The 13,650-nt window shown below is 44.4% G+C and overlaps 1 protein-coding gene across 2 annotated transcripts in view; it reads right to left on the reverse strand.

Annotated features, from left to right (window-relative positions):
- Nucleotides 1–13,650, reverse strand: part of RAB27B (RAB27B, member RAS oncogene family) — a 113,578-nt gene that overhangs the window by 54,937 nt on the left and 44,991 nt on the right. For both annotated transcript variants that reach the window (XM_028748566.2, XM_028748565.2), the window contains exon 3: nt 12,043–12,129. The gene's annotated coding sequence lies outside the window, so the exon portion shown is untranslated. The remainder of the gene's footprint in view (nt 1–12,042; nt 12,130–13,650) is intronic.

The raw sequence follows: 13,650 nt of genomic DNA on the forward strand, positions 1-13,650 counted from the left end.
GTCTCTCTGTAGGAACTGTTCCTTGCCCACAAAGTGACCAAACATATGAAGAGAGTAGCTTATAGACTGGTTCAAGAGTCAACATAAGATAACATAACCAGACTCTGGGCACTTGTAGCTGACCTGTTTGTTGAGCATTCACCCTGATTTATTGGCTTTTTAAAATGAGCATTCCTTTCGAATTGTTTGCAGGGAAGTTTCCAAGACAAGTGTTATCCCACACCTTCCGGGGTATTTCCCTGTCACTTTCCTCATTGCAGAAAGTCCAACCTTTTGATAAAGTGAGTTTGTTGTGCAAGACCTCCCCATCAACTATAAATGAGCAACCTGAATTTGCCTGTACGTGATTGAATCCCACCTGAAGCTACTGATAGTCTAGAAGCACCTTCTGGGGGCATTTTGGAAATATCAGTTGGGTGCATTTTGGCTGAATTCATAGAATCATAGAGTTGGAATAGACCATAAGGGCCATCGAGTCCAACCCCCTGCCAAGCAGGAAACACCATCAGAGCACTCCTGACATATGGTTGTCAAGCCTCTGCTTAAATATCTCCAAAGACGGAGACTCCACCACACTCCTTGGCAGCAAATTCTACTGTCGAACAGCTCTTACTGTCAGGAAGTTCTTCCTAATGTTTAGGTGGAATCTTCTTTCTTGTAGTTTGGATCCATTGCTCCGTGTCCACTTCTCTGGAGCAGCAGAAAACAACTTTTCTCCCTCCTCTATGTGACATCCTTTTATATATTTGAACATGGCTATCATATCACCCCTTAACCTCCTCTTCTCCAGGCTAAACATGCCCAGCTCCCTTAGCCGTTCCTCATAAGGCATCGTTTCCAGGCCTTTGACCATTTTGGTTGCCCTCGTCTGGACACGTTCCAGTTTGTCAGTGTCCTTCTTGAACTGTGGTGCCCAGAACTGGACACAGTACTCCAGGTGACGTCTGACCAGAGCAGAATACAGTGGCACTATTACTTCCCTTGATCTAGATGCTATACTCCTATTGATGCAGCCCAGAATTGCATTGGCTTTTTTAGCTGCTGTGTCACACTGTTGGCTCATGTCAAGTTTGTGGTCAACCAAGACTCCTAGATCCTTTTCACATGTACTGCTCTCAAGCCAGGTGTCCCCCATCTTGTATTTGTGCCTCTCATTTTTTTTGCCCAAGTGCAATACTTTACATTTCTCCCTGTTAAAGTTCATCTTGTTTGTTTTGGCCCAGTTCTCTAATCTGTCAAGGTCGTTTTGAAGTGTGATCCTGTCCTCTGGGGAGTTAGCCACCCCTCCCAGTTTGGTGTCATCTGCAAATCTGATCAGGATGCCCTTGAGTCCATCATCCAAGTCGTTGATAAAGATGTTGAATAAGACCGGGCCCAAGACAGAACCCTGTGGCACCCCACTAGTCACTTTTCTCCAGGATGAAGAGGAACCATTGATGAGCACCCTTTGGGTTCGGTCAGTCAGCCAGTTACAAATCCACTGAGTGGTAGCATAGTCAAGACCGCATTCAGATTGTATTTTCATACGGCAGTGATGTTCAAAAGTATGCACTTAAATTCACAGAGGTATCCATTCTTTCTACTGACACCTGCCTACCATATTATCCACAGCTTTCACAGAGAAAAAAATCCAAGAGACCAACACTCTAGTCACAGCCGTCCACAGTGGGGGGAAGGGGAGAAGTCACCCCCTGGACGAACCATAATCTTCAGATCCCCAGTTTTCATTTGAAAATAGAGTATGTTTGTAGCATATATCGAACCCAACGAAGGAGGCAGAACATACAGACACCATTCTTCTATGCTATTCTTCTAATTTTTGTGGGGGGAAACTGGCCTGCTTATGTCTTCAGTATTTTACTTCGACACGTGCGCCCTAGAAAAATCCCTGCAGATGCCTGTGACTCTAGTGGCAATCACCTGCAAATCACATATTGGTAGGAAGGTGGTTAGAGATACAGAACACAATAAGAGCCCAGTTGGATCAGCTCAAACTTCCAAATACTCCATCATCCTGCTTTCTACAGTAGCCAGTAATCAGATACCCCAGTTCACATAAGAATAGGCCACAAGCGGGATATAGGCATTCATGATAAATTAACATGTGCCATTAAGGTAAGATGGGGAATATGCATGAGAAATGATTTTGAGGAGATATGGAGGGTATTTGTAGAATGTGTACTGTTAAAATGGAAAGAGGTCAAACCATTGCAAGAGGTGTTGAAATTTTGGGAGGTCGGATAGTTACAATGGAATGGTCTCAGTGGGGTGGGGTGCACATTTTTATTCTTATTTATTTATGATTATTACTTTGTCAAATAAAAATAAATAAATAAGAATAATGTATCAAATGTAAATAAACGTATAAAATACAGTGGACCCTCTGGATACGAACTTAATTCATTCTGGGGGTCCGTGCGCAACCCGAAAAGTCCACAACAAGAGGCGCCGCTTCTGCACACACATGCGGCGTGATAGAGCACTTCTGCGCATGCACACACAGTGTACACTTCCGGGTTTGCCGCATTCGCAACCCGAAAGTTACGTTACCCGAAGGTAACGTAACCCGAGGTACCACTGTATAAATAAACCTTTTTATTCCTTTCCTCTTCCTGTTTCCCAGTTACTGTCAATGTCCAGGGGGAACCATAGGAAACTGGTTGAGGAAAGTAATACCTTACTTACGGTATTTGCTTATTTGTTTTTTAAAACCCTTCATTGTTTGCATATGCAAAGACCTCACACAGCTTTGTTCCCGCTTCTAATTGGCCTAAGTAAAAAGGATTAGAGAGGTGAACCTTCAAAATTCAACAGGATTGACACGAATAATGGGTATTAGATAAAGCAGTTTGCAGAGGCTGGTTTGTTTGGCTCTCCCCACGGGAGTCCTTTGTATGCCTAACTGGGTTTCACTGAACCGTGTTAATTTTTCAGTTGACACAGGCAGCCACAGATGAATCACTATTTTAATCTTTCAGGGAGATCCCTCAATGCAGCAGCCACAGCTACCTTAAGGAGAAAACCAGTCAGCGTCTCACCACTGATTTGAGTGAGAGGTGAACTGCACACATAAAATGTTGCAGACTGCTTAGGGCAAAGGATAAATATGACTCAAAAATTAAGCACAGATATTTATATAGTCCCATGCACTTTTCACCCTTCACCTGGTCCCTTCTTGGTAGGTCTGACGGAGGCATATCTGGGCTCCCTTACACAAGGAGATGTATCAGAGCCTCTGAAGCTGGAAGAGACCGTGGACCAGAAAGTGAAAAAGTTTGCTTTTCATCACCTTTTGGGCTCCATCAGTGACTTCCTCCTCAGCATCAGGCTCTGCCCCTCCTCCCTCTCCTTTTCGCCTTCCATTGGTTCATCTGCCCTCCTCCCTCAACGTTGTACAAAGGAAGTTGCATGGATCTTCAGCTACTTCGTGCATGACTAGAAAGATGGCATTGCCATCACAGCAGTGGAGGCGCTCTTCTCCTCTTCTCTCACATTACACTACCCACACAATTGGACAATCCACATATGAATAGTTCTTTCCAAGCATCTTAGGATCATGTAAACCGACTGAAAATGGGAAAGATCCAGGGCCATCTATGCGTCTGTCTTTGCACTGGGCTCTCATAGTTCACTCTACAAGGAAGGGCTGGATTTAGGTTTGCTGAGGCCCTAAGCTACTGAAGGTAAAGGGTAAAGGGACCCCTGACCGTTAGGTCCAGTCGCGGATGACTCTGGGGTTGCAGCGCTCATCTTGCTTTACTGGCCGAGGGAGCCGGCGTACAGCTTCCGGGTCATGTGGCCAGCATGACTAAGCCACTTTCTGGCAAACCAGAGCAGCGCACAGAAACGCAGTTTACCTTCCCGCCGGAGCGGTACCTACTTATCTACTTGCATTTGATGTGCTTTCGAACTGCTAGGTTGGCAGGAGCAGGGACCAAGCAACGGGAGCTCACCCCGTAGCGGGGATTCAAACCGCCAACCTCCTGATCGGCAAACCCTAGGCTCTGTGGTTTAACCCACAGCACCACCTTTATATGTCCAGCTGTCCTTTGCCAACAACAAATTGTCGCTTTTTTGTGTTGAATATATGCTATATGGTAATTTATGGACCTAATAGGTATCTAAAGCCATTTGCACATAACAAAATGTTTATTATCTTATATTTTGGAAATGTACATCCAGTTTTTTTCCTTTAAATTTTTTTGGGGACCCCCAAAAGAGTGTGGCCCTAAGCTATAGCTTGTTTAGCTAATATGTAAATCTGGCACTGATACAAGGTTCCAACCTCACTGAGAGGTGCTCTTCTGAAAGGTGATTAGGGGAAGAAGACTGAGAAGAAGCAGAGTTGTCTAAAGGAAAAGGAATCTTAAGAGTTCCCAACTGTTCTGATCATATGGATTTGTATTTCTTGGGTTTGCAGTGTATTTTGGGGCCAGCTCACATATGCAAGGTCATCACTCATGCTCCAAGTGATGATTTGCATGTGTGATGTGCCATCACAGATTAATCAGCATAAACTGTCACCTCTCATTCCCTCAAGCGCCATACTTTTCAACAGAGCTGGTGTGTACACATTTGGCTAAGAGCATTTAGTAATCAAATGAAGAGTAATCAGTGTGGGGATGCTAAGGTCATCTGGAGCTAAAAATAGGCTTTTACCTTTGCAGAGCAGCAGGGCCAGCTTGGAAACGTTCTCTCTGTGTTCAGTACAAACGGAACCTTTTCACTCTCAAGCACAAACAGACCTTTCCTTGAACCCTGAAAAACCTGGCTCTGCAAATTTGCAGCGAAAGCAGGCTATGAATGGGGTCAATTGGCCAGTTCCTGTGACAACATAAACACCCCTCCCCAGAGAAGCTTCTCCTCTGCTTGAACGAATGTATTAACAAACCAAATTACATGTGGAGCTTTAAACTTTTTTAAAAAATATAGACAATCTGCCTGAATTATAGGGGGAGGGGCAAGATTTACCATTGACCGAAAGTTCAAGTTGGTAGATTGTAAATCTGTCATATGGATGGCAAAGCCAAGCGAAAAGCTGACACACATCATAGGTGAAGAACCTGTTGTGACTTCTTTTTAAATATTATGTACACCTCCACCCTTAGTAAGGGGTAAGTCCAATGAGGCCAGTGGGACTTCTTTCAGTAAACACGCTTAGGATCAGGCTACAACTGATGGCCGTCCATGCAGGAAGTCTTTAATACTTTTTCTTAACCTACGTAAATCTCCATGTATACATCATCCAGAAATCCCCGCATTAGCAGCATAAACTGTGCTTAGCAGTGCCTTTGATTGTGCAAGTATTCCTCTGTCTAGACACTCTAAGGCAGGTCTGTATTTTTTTAAAGAAAATAATGTAATATGCAGTTACAGCCTTACGTGAATAGAGAAGAAATAGCTTGCTGGGTCTACAAATTGATCTCAGCATTGGAAGAAGAAGAAGAAGAAGAAGAAGAAGAAGAAGAAGAAGAAGAAGAAGAAGAAGAATTTGCCATGGAGTTTATATTCTGAGGTAAAACTAATTCAACAGTTATAAAAAGTAACATTTTAATGGTTTCTTTTTAAAAAAATACAGTACTTATTTATTTTATTTTGATTTCAGCATCTTTTTTAGGCCAACTGAAATGAAAATGCTGAGGAAGTTACCAAACAAAATGGCACAAGTCGTCATACTGTGCTTTGGCAAATAGTAATTTTCTTTTTGCTCTAGCTTTATTATCAGAACTCTCTGACATATTATTGGAGGAAACAGGACTGGAAGCATGCGTCTCCCCCCTGGTGTGGGACCTAAAAAAGACAAAATTATATCAGGCAAGAGTTCCACCTAGCCTTTTACCACTGTTTCTGGCAGTGACCAATACCAGTTTTCATGTGGAAAAATAAGTGCTCAGGGCAGCAAGTCCTTTTCAACCTCCCAACCCCAATTCCGTTTTATGTTTCTGTTGTGTCATGTAGACGGGAACCCTGTGGGCAGGGTCTGTCTTCTTTTAATTGATTGTAGGCAAGCTGTTCTCTGTGCCCTTTTGACTTCAGAGAAGGTTAACAAAAGGTTCCGAATCAACAAGTAATCAGTAGATTAATCAACTAAAGCTTTAGTTTATTGATTGGTGGGAGCAAATTTTAACTGGTAAGTGTTGGGTGTTGCATTAGCCAGGGTCTCACACGGTTTCGGAAAGCTGTTCCTTGCTTCCGTCAGGAACACACTCCCTTCTCTGTCATCCTGTCTGACTAGAGAAGACCTGCTCATCATGAAGGAGAGTACATAACATTCTCATTTGTCAGAAGGCAGCACCTGCCTTCCTCAGACTTTCCATTACTTGCTCTGTGGCTTATAAGAAGAAGAAGAAGAGTTTGGATTTGATATCCCACTTTATCACTACCCAAAGGAGTCTCAAAGCGGCTAACATTCTCCCTTCCCTTCCTCTCCCACAACAAACACCCTTTGAGGTGAGTGAGGCTGAGAGACTTCAGAGAAGTGTGACTGGCCCAAGGTCACCCAGCAGCTGCATGTGGAGGAGTGGAGACGCAAACCCGGTTCACCAGATTACGAGTCCACTGCTCTTAACCACTACACCACACTGGCTAATAAGCCATTGAGAGGACACTGGAATCTTGTAACCTGTCTTTAGCCCCACCATTACCTCTCTGATTAGGGACAGAGGAAGCTGTGATACCACTGGCCTATCTAGTTCTGTATTGTCTACACAGACTGGAAGCAGCTGTCCAAGGTTTCAGACCTCTCCCAGCCATACTGGGAGATGCTGGGGACTGAATCTGGGACCTTCTGCAAGCAAAGCATATGTCTTACTACTGCTGAAGACCTTGGATTCTTCCAAGCTTGCCACTCTAGTATTCTCTTTTTCAGGGCTCACACTAGGAAAGGTCCATTTGGCTATATAAGGGCTGGGCTTTAGATGATGATGATGATGCCCACATTACTGGGTTTCCCCATCCAACCTCTTATTAAAAACTTCCAATGAAGGAGAGTTGACAACCTCCCGAGGAAGACCTTCCCTCTATAAATAATAATAATTTATTATTTATACCCCCACCCATCTGGCTGGGTTTCTCCAGCCACTCTGGGCGACTCCCAACAGAATATTAAAAACTTCTTTAAGCAGGGCTGCCTTCAGATGTCTTCTAAAAGTAAGATAGTCTTTCCTTGACATCTGGTGGGAGGACATTCCACAGGGCAGGTGCCACTACCAAGAAGGCCATCTGCCTGTTTCCCTGTCACTTCACTTCTTGCAATGAGGGAAGCACCAGAAGACCCTTGGAGCTGGACCAATGGGGGTGGAGATGCTCCTTTAGGTACACATGGCCGAGGCTGTTTAGGGCTTTAAAGGTCAGCACCAACACTTTGAATTGTGCTCAGAAAAGTACTGGGAGCCAATATAGATATTTGAGGACCGGTGCTATATGGTCCAGGTGGCAACTCCCAGTCATGTCTAGCTGCTGCATTCTGGATTAGGTGTAGTTTCCAAGTCACTTTGAAAGGTAGCCTCACGTGACACGCAGTGGAGCAGTCCAGGTGGGAGATAACCAGAGCACGTACCACTCTGGCGAGACAGTGCGTAGGCAAGTAGGGTCTCAGCCAGCGTACCACGAGGAGCTGGCAGGCAGCTGCCCTGGACACAGAATTGATCTGTGCCTCCATGGACAGTTATGAGTCCAAAATGATTCCCAGGCTGTGCACCTTGTCCTTCAGGGGTACAGCTGTTTTATTCAGAACCAAGGAGTCCCCCACACCTGCCTGCCCCCTGTCCCTGAGAAACAGTACTTCTGCCTTGTCAGGATTCAACCACAATCGGTTGACCGCCATCCCTTCAACAAGAGGCCCTTGGTGGGCTACTCATGAGCAAGCAGCCTAGCAGCTTCTCCCCCACAATAGGGCTGAGACAGAAAAATGATCATTTCAGTGCTGTAATAGAACTTACTGGAGATGTCCTTTGCTTCTAGCGATGGGTGGAAACTTTGGTAGATTAAATTGAAAGTTTCCACATAGTTCCACATTGTGCTCATTGTATTATTGTCTGTTATGTAGCACAGGATGATTTTGTTTTGCAAGCCTGGAGACACAGTCTAGTCACTAACTTGTAACAATGGTATGAAGAGCTTTTAGTCACTGTTACGAGCATTAGAGTATTAGAAGTAATAACTCGCTAAGGAAGCAAGAGAGGACAATTACATTTGGGTTTGCATAACAGTGGGTGTTATTACTTCTAGGCCTGTAAGAATTTCAGCGGCTGCCTGTTTCAACACAACACAGCCAGTATCAAAATTAAGCCTGGAGTTCCCACCTTTTAGGTGCCCTCATCCAAATGGGACATTTTCCACCTAAGGTAGGGCAGTCCAACAGGCAGTGCAAAGGCTGGGGGGGTGTCCAGTTTTGGCCTCATTCCCCTCCCCATGCGACAAGGCAGTGTGCAGCCCGCAGGTTCCATACCAAGGTACTCTTGTGGCCCACTTGGTATGAAAAATTGGGCTGCCCTGACATAAGGCCTCCTCTTAGGGCTGCCATAAGACACATCCGAGAATCGCTCAGAAAAATGGCGTCCAGGTGGATTTTTGCTGAATCGGCAAAATGTCTGAGGAAACCTGGATGTATGGCAAGAAGTTGGGCTATTTTTATATATTTAAAAATATTTAAAAAGAAAAGAAAAGCAGCAAAACGAAGCTTAACAACTCTGTCCGGTTTTTCACTTTTCGGAATATGGCAATCCTACCTCCTGTGGAAATCTGGGGCAGAAGATATTTAATCAAGGCATTCCTGAGAATCTCCATTTTGAAACCTCTATGGGTTTAAAATTGGGGCAATTTAACAGGAGACATGAAGGGACAGCTGCTAAACAGCTGTTGGTTTGTCATGTGGGCTGCCAGCAAACATTACTACTGCCCATGCACAAAAACACCATGTGCTCCCTGCACACGATTCTCAATGTTGGAAGAAGCATCTACTGACCGTGTCTATGCACTCAGAAATACACATTTAAACCTGATTTTTCATGTAGATGGTTTTTTAAAAGCACAGATAGATTTGGAAAGGGCATGAACAGACTTTTGAATGAAAGCGTGCGAAAGTGACACAGGCCTAAAATAGATTGACCCACCCTACTTCTCAAGAGGAAAGATTGATAAGGAAATGTGATGTTTCTGTAATATCTACAAATATAGAAACAGGGAGCAGCAAGCTGGGATTTTTAACATTAGCTTTATTTCACAAGATGTACATACTGCTTAATCTCAATGCACTTGCCAAATAATGCACAAACCAAAAAAGGAGCTATCCTTTGAAAATTGCACTTATCTGAAGTTTGCAATGCAATTAAAACTGCACAAATCTTGAATCAGCCACCAGGTACCCTACCACAAAAACATTGGACGACCAACCCCAATCAATTTGGGAAGGAAAGTCTTCACATTTGTGCCTCTCTAAATGCGCAATCCAACATTTTTCAGTAGAGGATGGCCTTATCTGTATATCCATCACATACGATAGAATATCTACATCCCATTAAAACGCTTCTCTGTATTTGTCAACGTACAACAGATGGCACCTTTCTGGGATCATCTGTGTGAAATTAAATTTGTGGGATCCTAGTTTCATCGCTTTACACCTCTCCTGATTCAAATTTGAAAATCCGAGTCTAATTTGAAAGCCACCTGGAAAAGCACCATCAAAGATTTCAAACAATACTCTAGCAAGCAAGTTTATTGCGACATGGCAAAACGATTGCACTGTTGCATTCTTACACCATTGTGAATGCATAGCAAATGAGCGCACGTTTTAATGGCACTCTCATGAATCATTCAGGAGTGGAGTTGCCTGCGATTTACTTTGAGGAGTTCCTGCTTTTAAATAGCTCCAGGGTGGGAAATATAGAGGCAAGTGTGTAGCAAGCAGAGGCTGTACATGGGCAGGCAAGGAATTTATCCTCTTATGGTTCTGGAACAGTCTTCCTATCTGCTTTTGTTCCTTATGTAGAATTAGAGGAACCATGCAGAAGATATGCGAAGGTCTACCAAGGCTGTGTGCATGTATTACCGTACCCAAGGTCAGAAAAAGCATGAAAACCTTGCACTCAAGGCAATATTCAGTTTCCGGAAAATTTCAGCTTTCATTAAGTGTTTCTAACAGGGAAATTCTGCCCCTTATGGCTGCAAAAAGATATTTTCAGACATGTATGGATCCTGGCTTTGTATTTAAAGAACTAGCAGCTTTATTGGCACTAAATTATGCACAGCAAGGATCTAGAAACCTCCCCATTATCCTTCCAGGCAACAACAGTTGCTGGAAGATAAACAAGACAGGATGCTCATAGAGAAAAGTAGTCCCACCAGATCCAGTTGGCTTAAAATCTTGCTCAAAACAAAAATGCCATGACCTCAAAGTTTCCCTGCCGCTCATATTTGGGGCCTTATCAGCCAGGGGTGCATTCCACCCAGAAAAATATGTGCATGTTCCTCCATGTTGACTGAGATGTAGTGGTAGACACAAGAAGTGAGTCCTTTTCAGTCCTGACTCCATTGGTCCTCCTCAATGAAACCAATCTAACCCCATCATTACATGCATTCTGCCCTGTGGTTAAAACCAGGCTTTGTGGGGAGCTCTCTGGGGAAAGACGGTGTCTATTGTGACTTGCCATCTACTGCAATTATAGTAATTTTGCTGTTTTCTGTCTCATTGCACTATTTTACTGTGTTTTCATGCTATTTGTTTTAAATGTGCTGCTCTTAGCTGCCTTGGGCTCTTGAACAGACAGTTTTAAACCAATAAATACATTTTAACCTAGCATAATGTTCACAATCTTCCCAGCACCACCCAACTCAGCAATTCAAACGGACTCAGGTTCTTCATTACATAACAAAACTCCTCTCCCCTTTCAGCATTATGCTAAACAGAGGCGTTTTCGTGGTAAAATCAACTGTGACCTGTCAGATTATTTCACTTCCTTTCTAGGATATTTAAAGTGCGAGCTGGTACATGTCTACTTAGAAGTAAGCATCCTTAGTTCAATTAACTTACTCCCAGGTAAATGTGCACAGGTATGTTTTAAGTTTTCAGTAAAATTCATGGTGGTCGTCTGAATAGATTTCTGGGTGTCGAGAAGTGAAGTTTCAGACAGTGCTCTGAGCATTTCACTGCATCACTAGCAAAATCCCTAGGACTCAAACTCTGAAATATGAAATAAGTGAGTACCGTATTTTTCGCTCCATAGGGTGCACCGGACCATAGGGCGCACCTAGTTTTCAGGGGGGAAATAAAGAATTTCCCTGACCCCAGCCCCCTAAACAGGTCCAGGAGCAGTGGCAAGATTGCGCGCAACCTTGCTGCTGCTCCTGGAGCTTGCGAGGCTGGGGATGGGGGAAGCCCGAGCTTCCCCCGACCCCAGCCCCCAGAACAGACAGCTATCCGCAAGCCTTCTGAGCACAGCGGGAACTCCTGCGCTCCCCGGGCTTCAGGCTTCAGGCTGCTATCCGCAAGCCTTCGGATAGCTGCCTGAAGCCTAGAGAGCGAGAGGGGTTGGTGCGCACCGACCCCTCTCGCTCTCCAGGCTTCAGCAAAAGCCTGCATTCACTCCATAAGACGCACAAACATTTCCCCTTCATTTTTGGAGGGGGGAAAGTGTATCCTATAGAGCAAAAAATACGGTAAGTAAGTAAACAAAGCAGAAATGCACAAAATAAGCATGTTTAGATACATTTGCTTAATTTGCACAGGTTGTTGAATTCAGCTCTTAGTGCAGAATTTGGAAACTGCCTTGCACCAGCTCAAAGTGTTTGTCCATCTAGCCTAGTATTGCCTACTCTGACTGGCAGCAACTACCCAGGGTCTTAGGCAAAAAAAGATATTTCCTGCCAAATGATCATTGTAACTGGAGAAGCCAGGGATTGGAGACTTCTGCATAATGCTCTAGCACTGACCTATGACTACTTCCTAAAAGTCTTAAAGATTAAAGAACAATAATTGTATTGTAAATAAACACAGCCCTAAACGTCACCCTTAATTAAAGCAAAACAAAACATAACTGTTCTTACCTGTGGTGTGACTGTGCGGAATCCTTCAAAGCACGGAAGTGAGGGGAAATGAAATCCTGTTTTCCATCACAGCCTTTTCATGAGACTCTGTGGGTGTTGGATAGGGGGAAAGGACAATGTTAACAGTGAAGGAAGCTTTTGTCTCCCAAGGACAGCACATAATACAGGATGCTGATGGAGGTTGGGTGTGTAGCCCCGTATACTTCGTATGAATAAAGACACTGTTTAACAATTCATCCATATGAAAAAATGCACCTGCCAATGCTTCCAAGGAGCTGAGGCAGATAGTCATGACATAAAATCTGGCAAATCGCCGGGTCTAGATGGCATCCGCTCAAGAGTTCTCAAAGAACTCAAACGCGAAATCGCTGATCTATTACCAGAAACATGTAACTTGTCCCTCAGATTAGCCTCCATAACCTGAGGACAGGAAAGTAGCCAATTCGACACCAGTTTTTAAAAAGGGATCCAGTGGGGGAATTCTGGAAAATACAGGCCGGTTAGCAAAGCATATGTCCCGGAAAATTGGCAGAAAGCATTGTTAAAGATAAAATAACCAGACGTATAGAAGAACAAGCCTTGCGGAAGTACAGTCAGCATGGCTTCTTCAAGGGGGTTTTGCAAGGGAAGTCCTTCCTTATGAACCTATTAAGAGTTTTTTTGAGTGCATCAACAAGCAGGGAGGCTTGCCTGGCGCCTTCATTACATATCTTTTGGCGCCAGGTATAAACATTTCTCTGTAATCAACCCTTTGGCTGATTGACATGGCCTTTAAAATGTGTTTGTGGGAGGCGGGTGTCGGGGAACTGCCATCGGCTCAGAGGTGAGAGGGGGAAGGGCAGATGGATTACAGAGAGCCTCCAAAGATCGTGGGAAGCAGCACTTCCTCAGCGGAGGAAGGAAGCCCCGCCTCTAGTGGGGAAGAGCTGCAGGGCTCGGAGGATGCAAGAAAGAGCCAAGACACCATGCCTGAGCAAAGAAGGGAAAGCAGTAGGCTTTCGCGCAGAGAGGGGAGGCGTCGGCTGGGGATCAAGAGTCTACTCTGCTGGGGAAAGTTTAAGGACCGCCCACTCTCAGATTTTGCTAGTGTCTAAGCATGGAATAGAGGCGTTCTGCATTGTAAATGTTTTTGCACCAATAATAAAGCCTTTGAAAAGACCAGTGAGGGATCTCGCCTGATTGCTCTCGAGCAACCACACCAATAGGCATAACAGCGGGGTTATTGGTTTGTTTTCGTTTATTATATATTTTGTGTTCTCTTATTATGTTGTAGACTTCCCTGTGATCTTTGGATGAAGGGTGGTATACAACCACCCTTTATTTTAATAAATAAAGATATAAGCAGGGCTTTTTTTCAGCCAGAACTCACCTTCACTGAGTTCCAGCACCTCTTTGGTGCATTCTGGCACCTCTTTAGTGCTGCATTCCTTCCTTGGGGCTGCGCGGCTGGCAGCATGGCGCTCATGGCTGCACAGTGGAGGCAGCAGTTGGCATGATGCTCGTGGCTGTGTGTCAGAGACGGCAAGCATCACGGTGATCGGGGCAGCGCAACAATTGGTGTGGCGGAGTCTGAGGGCAGCGGCATAGGGCAATGGGATTTATTTTGCC

The sequence above is a fragment of the Podarcis muralis genome, chromosome 11 (genome assembly GCF_964188315.1).
Source record: "Podarcis muralis chromosome 11, rPodMur119.hap1.1, whole genome shotgun sequence".
Taxonomy (NCBI): Eukaryota; Metazoa; Chordata; class Lepidosauria; order Squamata; family Lacertidae; genus Podarcis; species Podarcis muralis.